This window comes from Rhodamnia argentea, chromosome 3 (genome assembly GCF_020921035.1).
Source record: "Rhodamnia argentea isolate NSW1041297 chromosome 3, ASM2092103v1, whole genome shotgun sequence".
Classification (NCBI taxonomy): Eukaryota; Viridiplantae; Streptophyta; class Magnoliopsida; order Myrtales; family Myrtaceae; genus Rhodamnia; species Rhodamnia argentea.
Window position 1 is genome coordinate 15,292,304 of NC_063152.1, and position 11,228 is coordinate 15,303,531.

Consider the following 11,228-nt stretch of genomic DNA (forward strand, 5'->3'; position numbering starts at 1 on the left):
GTCTGTGGCTGACAAAAGTAGTGGGAGAAACAGCTTTGGGGTGATGGATTCTTGTCATCTGGTCATAGGCTTAGTCAGAAAAACTTCGCTGGCTTCCCCGAAATGGCTATCCCTAATCCCCATCTCTCACTGCAAAAAAATGAGGATTTAGTGACGAATTTTGCCACGAAAAATTTTGCAAAATTCGTCGCTAATTGACTTTTGCGACGAATTTTGCCACGAAAAAAAATTCGTGGCTAATCCGACGTCGCAAAATTTAGCGACGCAAAAAAAAAATTCGTGACTAATTAGCAACGAATTTTGCGACAAATACCTATCCGTGGCTAATTAGCGAGGAATAAGTTTCGTCACTAATTGGCCACGAATTTTGCGACGAATTACCCTCAGTGGCAAATTAGCGACGAAAATTATTCCTCGTTAATTAGTCACGAATTTTCCCACGAAAATTAATTTCGTCGCTAAATTTAGCGACGAAAACACAATGTTTCGTCGCTAAATTTAGCGACACCGGATTAGCCACGAATTTTTTTTCGTGGCAAAATTCGTCACAAAACCCAATTTAGCGACGAAATTTTATTTTTTTTCATATGATAAAATCATTTTTTTACTTTTCGATTTTAAATTTAATTAAAAGAAAAATTAATTTCTGCAATTTATATTTAACACCGATTAAGCACTTAATAATATCATGGTTTGGTAGGATCCTCGCCCACGGCCTCGAGCTCCTCCTCGCCCTGGTCGTGCTCTCCTGGTACTATTCCGGGCTCTCGGCCGCCGCGGGCTGCTTCCTCCGCCGCCTCGCCATCCTCCTCGCGAAGCCCCTCGTCGTCTTTCTCATCGGCACGTCGGGTTCACGAGCAGGGAGCTCAAATCGTCGTCGCGGCGGGCTCGTAGTCAGATCTGTGGGTCTCGGCCAGCTCACGTGGTTGGAGGTGGCTGGGTAACTGTGATCGGTGGCGGCGGAGCTCAGGTGGAGGAGGGTCGTGGGCGAAGGTCCCGGGTTTACGGCGACTAGGCGACGATCTCAGCTGGTTGTGGCTCGCGCGTGGCCGGCTGGGCGTGAGGCGTGACTGGCGACGGGAGTGGACGGAGGGTGGTGGTGCAGGATGTAGTGGTCGGGTGGAGGTGGGTCACTCGGCTGAAGAAGAAAAAGAAAGGAAGAACAAGAAGAAAAAGAAAGGAAGAAGATGCAGAAGCAAGGACAAGAAGAAAAAGGAAGAAGACGCAGCAGCAGAAAAAGAAAGGAAGAACAAGAAGAAAAAGAAAGGAAGAAGATGTAGAAGCAAGGAAGAACAAGAAGAAAAAGAAAGGAAGAAGATGTAGAAGCAAGGAAGAACAAGAAGAAAAAAGAAAGGAAGAAGATGCAGAAGCAAGGACAAGAAGAAAAAGGAAGAAGACGCAGCAGCAGAAAAAGAAAGGAAGAACAAGAAGAAAAAGAAAGGAAGAAGATGCAGAAGCAAGGAAGAACAAGAAGAAAAAAGAAATGAAGAAGATGCAGAAGCAAGGACAAGAAGAAAAAGGAAGAAGACGCAGCAGCAGAAAAAGAAAGGAAGATAAGGAAGTCGTACCAGCAGACTGAAGACATCGTACAAGCAGGAGAAAGAGAGGGCAGGAGGCTTTTAAAAAGTACCGCCAAAAGAAAGATTAAAAAGATAAGAGAGAGAAACGTAGCGACGAAAAATATAATTTGTGGCTTATTTAGCGACGAACAAAACAATTCGTTGCTAATTTAGCGACGAAAAAGCTAATTCGTCACTAAATTAGTGACGGAAAAAAAATTCGTCGCTAATATTTTCTTTTTTATTTTTATTTATATCATGTTAGCGACGAATAATACATTTCGTCGCTAAATTAGCAACGAAAAAATTATTTTCGTTGCTAAATTGAAATATTTTCTTTTTTATTTTTATTCAAAGTGCTAATTTTGCCACGAAAAAATTATTTTCGTCGCTAAATTGAAATATTTTCTTTTTTATTTTTATTCAAAGTGCTAATTTTGCCACGAAAAAAATTGTTCATCGCTAAATTAGCAATGAAAAAGCTAATTTGTCGCTAATTTTAATATTTTATTTTTTACTTTTATTTTTATTTATAGCATTTTAGCGACGAAAAATGAATTTCGTCGCTAAATTAGCGACGACAAAGTTAATTCGTCGCTAAATTAGCGACGACAAAGTTAATTCGTCGCTAAATTGAATATTTTCTTTTTTATATTTATATAAAATTAGCGACGAAATATGATTCATAGCTAATTTTAATATTTTATTTCTTATTTTTATTCATAGTGCAAATTTTACGACGAAATCAACGTTTGTCGCTAATTAGTGACGAGCGGAAATTTTCGTCGCTAAATGATAGCAACAAATTAGTGACGAAAAAGGTGGTTCGTCGTTAATTTGTGATGAAATTTGGTTTTCGTTGCTAATTAGCGACCAAAAACGTTGCTCGTCGCTAATTATTTTTTATTTTTATTGTGATTTTTATTTATATCATATTAGCGACGCAAAATAAATTTTGTCGCTACCTTAGCGACGAAAAAGCTAATTCGTCGCTAAATTGACCGTTTTCTTTTTTATTTTTATTTCTGTCATATTAGCGACGAATAATACATTTTGTCGCTAAAATTAGCGACGAAAAGAATAGTTCGTCGGTAATTTTAATATTTTCTTTGTTATTTTTATTCAAAGTGCTAATTTTGCCACGAAAATAGAAGTTCGTCGCTAATTAGCGACAAACGTTGATTTTCGTCACTAACTTTTAAGAGAAGAATTTGCGACAAAAAAAAATATTCGTCGCTAATTGGCGACGAAACCTATTGTCGTTGCAAAGGAGATTGCGACAAAATATTTTTCGTGGCTATTTTCGTCGCAAATTAGTGACGAATTATTTTTTGTGGCTATATTCGTCGCTAATTAGGGACGAAATTTTTTCCGTGGCTATATTCGTCGCTAATTAGCGACGGATTTTTTTTCGTGGCTATATTCATGGCGAATTATCAACGTATTTTTTTTCGTGGCTATATTCGTCGCTAATTAGCGACTAATTTTTTCGTCGCTATTGTCATCACAAATAGCGACGAATATTCATTTTGTCGCTATTTTTGTCGGAAATTAGCCACGAATTTTTTTCGTGGCAAATTTTTCGTGGCTAAATCCGCGTTTTTTTGTAGTGTCCGAGTAGTCTCTTCTTCGCCGAGTAACAATTTAACACATGATCACTCGGACGACATGTAATACGTAGGATAATAATATTTTCTAATGGGCAGAGGTCGTGGCTCACTTCATCTTAGCCACATCATTACAACATACGAAAAAGAAAATATTAAAAAAAGTCAATTTTTTCGTTAGTTCAAATCGACAAAGTTAAAGGAAGGATTCGATTGCATCAATTTAACAAGTTTTAAGACTTAGATGTATTTTTTTTTTATAAATTTTAGGAGTCAATTACACTCTTATAACAAGTTTAGGGCCTCCAGTACATGTGTCTCTTTTTTGTAATTTTTAGCCTATTAAGGGTATGTTTGTTTCACGAAAAATGAGTAATTTAGAAAATATTTTCCAAAATGCGATTGCTTATTTCGCTTAGAAAAATGAATAAATGAAATTTTTTTTATCACTTGTGAAAATAGTTAGGCATATATTGTTATTGATAATGAAAACACTCTCTATTGTCTAATTTTTCTAAACAATATAAGCAATCACCTTTTGAAAAATATTTTCCAAATCGCTTATTTTCTATAAGATACACACCCTAAATTTGTATTTTGTTTTATCTTTTATTATGTTTTTTCAACTTTTAGCTTTTTTTATTCTTGAATGGACCTTCGGCAAGCCAAGTCGGCTTCAAATATTAAGAAAGAATGTCACATCAAATTTCCAGTCATATAGATCGGAATTATCACTTAAGTGATTGTATTTCAAAAAATTGGTACTTAAATGATCCGATGAAAACTTTTGGCATTACTGGAGCGCGGTACATAACTTTTAATGCTTATGGGATTCTTGTTTCCATCTATTCCATGAGAAAATTAAGAATCAAACTCGTCGATGTGGTGCAATTGTATCTTTTAACATGAATATTTGCTTATCTTAGTCCTAAACTCGAACCTTTTATTAGATCTCTGCATTCGGATAATGGATATTTAATGCATTTGAATTAAACAAAGGTTGTTTGCATTGAATTAAACAGAGGGCTCGGCAATGAACTTCTTCATTTTGGATGGATAGCTCGACATGCGAGATGAACTAGAATTCAAAACCGAAGAATCGTGGGAGTCGGTTTCAATTTCATGATAGCGCCATTGGACCCGGCTTTAACATTACGGAGTTGGATATGGTTCCAAAATAGTGGAATCAGTCCGGACTCTTTGCCGTGGAGTTAGATATGAGTCGGCCAAGTTGGATGTCGATTGCAAGAGTTGTGGAAGTTTGGATAAAAAAATTTGAAGATGAGGATTAGATGAGTCAAGGCCGGCCAAGAGAGTGGACTGCTACGAAAAAAAACAACCCGTTTTTTGAAGAGGGTTTTTGGATTATACAAAAATCAAACATGGTCAAACACTCGTTTGAAAAGATTGATGAGCTGGCCAGGAATGAAGTAAGAGGGGAAAAAAGAGGGAGAGGGTCATTTGGTAATTGATTTGAGGAAAATGTGTCGGTGGATGGCTTTCGGTGGCTGGGGAATTCAAAAGGGGAGATTCGAGTGAGGGTTGGAAAGTAAACCAAAATCAGAATCAGACAAGATTAGAAAGCGTGGAAGATCCGCTTCTCACGCTACTTTTACCTTCGCCTTCATCCACCCAAAAAGAATTCATCTTTCTACCGTTTCGTTCATGCATATAACTCCTGTTTTATTCACAGGCAACTTAGTTAGATTAAACCATATTGGTGATCAAAAGTAATCATAAATACACAATAAAACTTCTAGATGGCATATTAGATGATTATTGCATCAAAAGATTAGTTAAGAATTCATAATTAATCCAGCTTCATCTAGCGTGGTATTGATCTTTGTCACCTAAATTGGGAAATTTGTTCTTAGTATTCACTTAAGTGCACGTTAATTTCAATGCATAGCTCATAGGGATATTGTCTCGGAACTTAATAACGAGGCATTAGATAATATAGTCGGATACGATTCCTGTTATTTCTTTTCTCATGCTCACGGGGATCCCAACCCGGAACTTAATAACACGGCATTAAATAATGTGGCTGGATGCAATCCCAGTTATTTCTTCCCTCATCTTTTACTTTATTTTTCCATTATTTAATTGGACATGTATTTGTATTTTTTGAGTATCCATAAATTGATTATTATTTACATTTCCATTTCTTCTTAGAAAACCAAAAAAAAAAAAAAAATTGCATGCAAAGCCTTTTATAAAAGAAGAGGTACCATAACGAGAATTATATTTCTATTGCATAATCAAGTCTTCGAATCTACGAATCTTTAGTTCGTAGAAGTAAACAGTCTCTCGCATTTTATTCGGCTCCTAACTCTAGTGGCGACTTTAAATAAAATAATCAGATCATTGATGAGAAATCAATTTGCTTTTGGTGGAGTTTTTAAAAGTCTGTAGAGATCTCATTCTACAAGGACGATTCATCTTGAATTGCGTCGGTGCTCAAGAAGCTAGAATCCTCTATCGGAAGCATTCCAGCCTCGTTGGGGCGTTCGTAAAATTTGGGGTATCTTTATCTCGGTGCAAAATGGACACTTTGGTGCTCTCCCTTTATGTATCTTCAGCTTGGAGAGCCGAGTATCGGGACATAGCCACGACCCACGAGGACATTTTTGCAGCAAAGTGTCGTGGCTAACTACCGCAAATAAGTGTTCTTTCCTTGGATAATTTGCCACGAAAAGTCACCTAGTGGGTGATAAACGTACTGTTCAAGCTTGTGTACGAGGTAAAATTTTGAATTTGAAACTTGAAGAATTTGTCTCTTTTTCGCCCATTCTTTGAGCTTCGCTGTCTCTAGCTGCTTCGAACGACAAGTGGAGCTCACGAACACTATTGAAGTATGGTCCCACATTGCTTGACAACAAGTCCTAAATATCTCTTTATATTTATGTAGTCTCTCTTTACATATCAGATTTAAAAAAATAAAAAAGAGAGAGATTTCACCGATATGAAATGAGGCTAAAATAAACGCCATACCAACTTTGAACAGCAAGATTCAAGCCTGTGAGTCTCGAGTTGCGAACAATCAATTCTAAGTCGTTATGTTGAATTGTTCTCAACAAAGTTATCTCTTTTGGACTGGCCTTCTCTACAGAACTTTGTAAAAACATGGCGCTCAAATATTGACCAGGACAAGTCAATAGGTGTGAACACATGGACTTATCTTCACCAACGTGTTGTTGGGATTCTCTGGCGGACACGAGCTTGTCTGTGGCCGACAAAAGTTGTGGAGAAACAGCTTTGGGGTGGTGGATTCTCGTCATCTGGTCATAAGGCTCAATAGTGGGAAAAACTCTGCTGGCTTCCACGAAATGGCTATTCCTATCCCCCACCTCTGAGTAGTTTCTTCGTTACCAAGTAATAATTTAACGCGGAACCACTCAGACCACATATAATATGTATGATAATAGTACTTTCTAATGGGCGGGGCTCACTGCTCACGGCGTCTTAGTCACGGCATTACCTAGAAAATATTTTTTAAAAAAAACCGTCCATTTCTTCGTTAGTCCAAATTGAAAGAAGGGCTCGATTGCATTAATTTGATAAGTTTTATGACTCGAATATATGTTTTATAAATTTTAGAATTCAATTGCACTCTCATAACAAGTTTTAGGACATCTAGTATATATGTTCTTTTTTTTCTTGAAATTTTTAACTTTTTTATTTTTTAAAATCTAATTAAGTTTTTATTTTTTTTTGCATTTTATTATTTTTTTCAATTTTTAGCCTTTTTTATTGCTGACTAGACCTCCAGCGAGCCATGTTGGCTTCAAATATTGACAAAAAATGTCACGTTGAATTTCCAGTCAAGTAGATTGGAGTTGGCATTTAAGTGATTATATTTCAAAAGAATTGGTACTTAAGTGATCTGACCGAAATTTGTGGCACTAAAGTGAGTGCGGTACCCCAGGGGTGAGCAAATCAGACCGACCAGGTAGGATTGGTGGTCTGGTTCCCAATTTCAAAGGGTGGTGGTTTGGCTCCCGATCCTTAAAAATGGAACCAGTGGTCGGCTGGTCCAATTCCCAATTCCAGGGGTGCAGGATCGGACCGGTCCGATCAATTTTAATTATTATTATTTTTTAAAATTAATAAACGTAACCCTAGATTTTATTTAATTTTTCCCTTCTTTCTTGGAGTTTGATGAATTAAACATGGTCACTGTATTCATGATAAACGTTTTGGCTCAAGTTTGCCTTTCCAAGAATTCAACGATAATGCTTGGTCCTGCAACTTGACCTATGGATAGTTTCAGGTAGTTTGGCTCTTTTTTTTTTTTCTCTCTAAAAAAACGGAGAATGCATGCAGTAGGAGTGGATAGCAAGGTGAAAATTTAGAATGATGGATGATGACTGGTGATGATATTTTAGTTATGCTTAGTGACAATTCTGTTGTTTTTGAAATTGAGTGGTTTATAGGACTTATCCTAGGTTAAATCAATAAGAATTTTGTCATGCCCCTGTATGTGATTTTCTTAAACTTCAACGTGACTTCGCACTTTATCTACAAGTAATATATACAGGTAGTCGGGCAATCCGGTTTGCGATTCTCGGGTGTACTCTGGATCACCATCCAACTTACTAGAGTTTGGGATTGAAAGGGATAAAATAAAATTCTACTATTTATTATCGGTTCCATTGGACCGCCCGGGAACTAGACTGGGCCGACTATTCAGTCTGATTCCTAGTTCCGAAAATTGGGAATCGGGATCATCGGTCCGGTTCCCGATTCTTGAGGGGAATTGAGCCGGACCAGGAATCGCTCACCCCTTACCGTACACAACTTTTAATACTTCTGGGATATTCTTTTCCATTTATTCTATGAGAAAATTAAGAATCGAACTATTATGCTTTTGTTGTTAGAATGACTGGGAAACTTGCTAAGGAATCAATTCGTAGGTAAGTGAACTCGCTGATCCTGATTTCAATGCCTTCTTTCTCCTTCTTCTTCTCGTTTTCTTTTCTCAATAGCATGCTGTGACTACTCATATATGTCCATCGAGTTATTTTATGTGTCTGGAGAGTCACATGAGGAGGCTTGGGCGAATAATTTCCAGGTGTGGATGAGGTTTGAAGAAAAGTCAGACGAGAACAAGATCACATGCGCATGCATCTGGTCATGGACGTGGAATGTGCATTTGATGCTGGTGGAGTTAAAATTGGAAGAGAAGGCACAACTCCCAGCGAGTACATAGGACCAAGAATACTCTCCGTGAGTTTTATCCTTTTTACATTTTCTTTACTTTCGCTTTCATTTCCGTGTACTTTCGTTTCAAAATTTATTTCCTCCCAATGTAATTTCAACTCCAGTGCATCTACTTTTATTCGCAGTTATAGGTTTCTTCCTCAGTCTAAGCCTCATTCGTGCATTTTGTACGTGACTATGAAACCACGGAGCGATCTCCTTCGTTCTCCCTTCACTCAACTATCACTGTGAAAGGGTTCGAACAAATGACCCGTAAAAATGATCAGAAGTTTTGATTATATAAGTGGGCCATTATGTCATTTTTTCTGGAAACTACTTCTTGAAACCATGGAAACTCATGACGTAGCTTGGGGTGAACGATCCTCTCCTGAGGTGCTGGGCTTCATGCAGCTTGCTATAGATCAGGTAACGCCTGGCACGTCCGAATTTTATTATGTTGATGTGATACTTGTGCTGGATTATGAATTCAATTCAGTTGGTGCTACAGTACAGTTGCGCGGGAACTTGAGAACCTGCCATTGAATTTGTTCGAGAGACACTGAATCAGTGTTTCTTCGTAAGTTTTGTTTGTGGATGCTTGATAGTGAATTCATTGGTTATTGAAAGAAGTACGTTAAGTCTATGTTCAAGGGAAATACAACAAACGAGGGAGAGTGAATAATAGGAAGTAGGGTGTACATAGACTTAACGTACAACTAATTTGCATTTTAGATATGTTACTTTATTTTATAATTAAGATAATTAGTAGTTTCACGATTTCACATTGTACTTGCTTATATTAGACCTTGATTGGACAGCTGTGTGATTGTTGAGGAAGGGCACCTTATTGCGGCAAGAAGAAACAGGACGAATGAGACAGAGAATGTATGTGTATCATTGCTTCTCCACCCCTTTCTATGGATTTTGGCCAACAGCACTTTGTTGTTGTTCTGAATTGATACGCTCGCATTATCCACTCCTAGTTATTGTTGCTCTTTTTTTTTCTTTTTTCTTTTTGTTTCTGCCTTAAATATTTCTCTAATGTATTGATAAAATATTCTATCTGAACAAATCTGTTAAAAAGGGGAAATGTCTATGCATTAGTAGGCTATAAATTGTTTTGTTCTCATTATTCTTTCATAAAAAGGGCCAACAGCAGCAAGAATCTTGCTTTACTATGTACAATACGTCACGATTCTTGTTTGCCATTGTGCTCTGTCTGAATTTTGGACCGAGAACGGTCAAAGAAATAATGATATTTATTTTTTTGAATAGAAGTAAAGCTGTTGCAAGCTGCTGGACCAGAATATTGAGTGCTCGTGTATTGTGCCGTATTGCATGCTTGAATATGTTAATCAGTTCATGATCGCCCCAACAGAGAATAAATTATATAGATTGTTCTGGGTATGTAATTATGCTTTACATTACATGAGAGCGAGTTGTTGTGGTGGCATCACCTCTATTGATTGAAAAGGCGTAGTGAGATGCAACCTTTTAAAGTTATGGGAAGCAAGTTAAGAGACTTTGCAAAATCTCAAGTATAGGGAGGATAACTACAATTTCACATAGAATTTCAGAGAATATACCGATTTGAGTACTAGAAATTAGATCGAATACCTAATAGTAAGGAGAATGCTCTTTGAACAATGTCCACACCTTGACATTGAGGATTGGCTCAGTTTTCACCGGCTGCACATCTGTATGATAAGTACACACTACATATCCACATTTCCTAGACACCCGGATTGGCTCAGTTTTTTGCCTGAAAAGGGGACTGAACCAACCCATGTACACCCTACTTCCTATTATTCACTCTCCCTCGTTTGTTGTATTTCCCTTGAACATAGACTTAACGTACTTCTTTCAATAACCAATGAATTCACTATCAAGCATCCACAAACAAAACTTACGAAGAAACACTGATTCAGTGTCTCTCGAACAAATTCAATGGCAGGTTCTTCAAGTTCCCGCGCAACTGTACTGTAGCACCAACTGAATTGAATTCATAATCCAGCACAAGTATCACATCAACATAATAAAATTCGGACGTGCCAGGCGTTACCTGATCTATAGCAAGCTGCATGAAGCCCAGCACCTCAGGAGAGGATCGTTCACCCCAAGCTACGTCATGAGTTTCCATGGTTTCAAGAAGTAGTTTCCAGAAAAAATGACATAATGGCCCACTTATATAATCAAAACTTCTGATCATTTTTACGGGTCATTTGTTCGAACCCTTTCACAGTGATAGTTGAGTGAAGGGAGAACGAAGGAGATCGCTCCGTGGTTTCATAGTCACGTACAAAATGCACGAATGAGGCTTAGACTGAGGAAGAAACCTATAACTGCGAATAAAAGTAGATGCACTGGAGTTGAAATTACATTGGGAGGAAATAAATTTTGAAACGAAAGTACACGGAAATGAAAGCGAAAGTAAAGAAAATGTAAAAAGGATAAAACTCACGGAGAGTATTCTTGGTCCTATGTACTCGCTGGGAGTTGTGCCTTCTCTTCCAATTTTAACTCCACCAGCATCAAATGCACATTCCACGTCCATGACCAGATGCATGCGCATGTGATCTTGTTCTCGTCTGACTTTTCTTCAAACCTCATCCACACCTGGAAATTATTCGCCCAAGCCTCCTCATGTGACTCTCCAGACACATAAAATAACTCGATGGACATATATGAGTAGTCACAGCATGCTATTGAGAAAAGAAAACGAGAAGAAGAAGGAGAAAGAAGGCATTGAAATCAGGATCAGCGAGTTCACTTACCTACGAATTGATTCCTTAGCAAGTTTCCCAGTCATTCTAACAACAAAAGCTGCAACCCAACACCACCATTCTCATCTCTGCCAATAGAA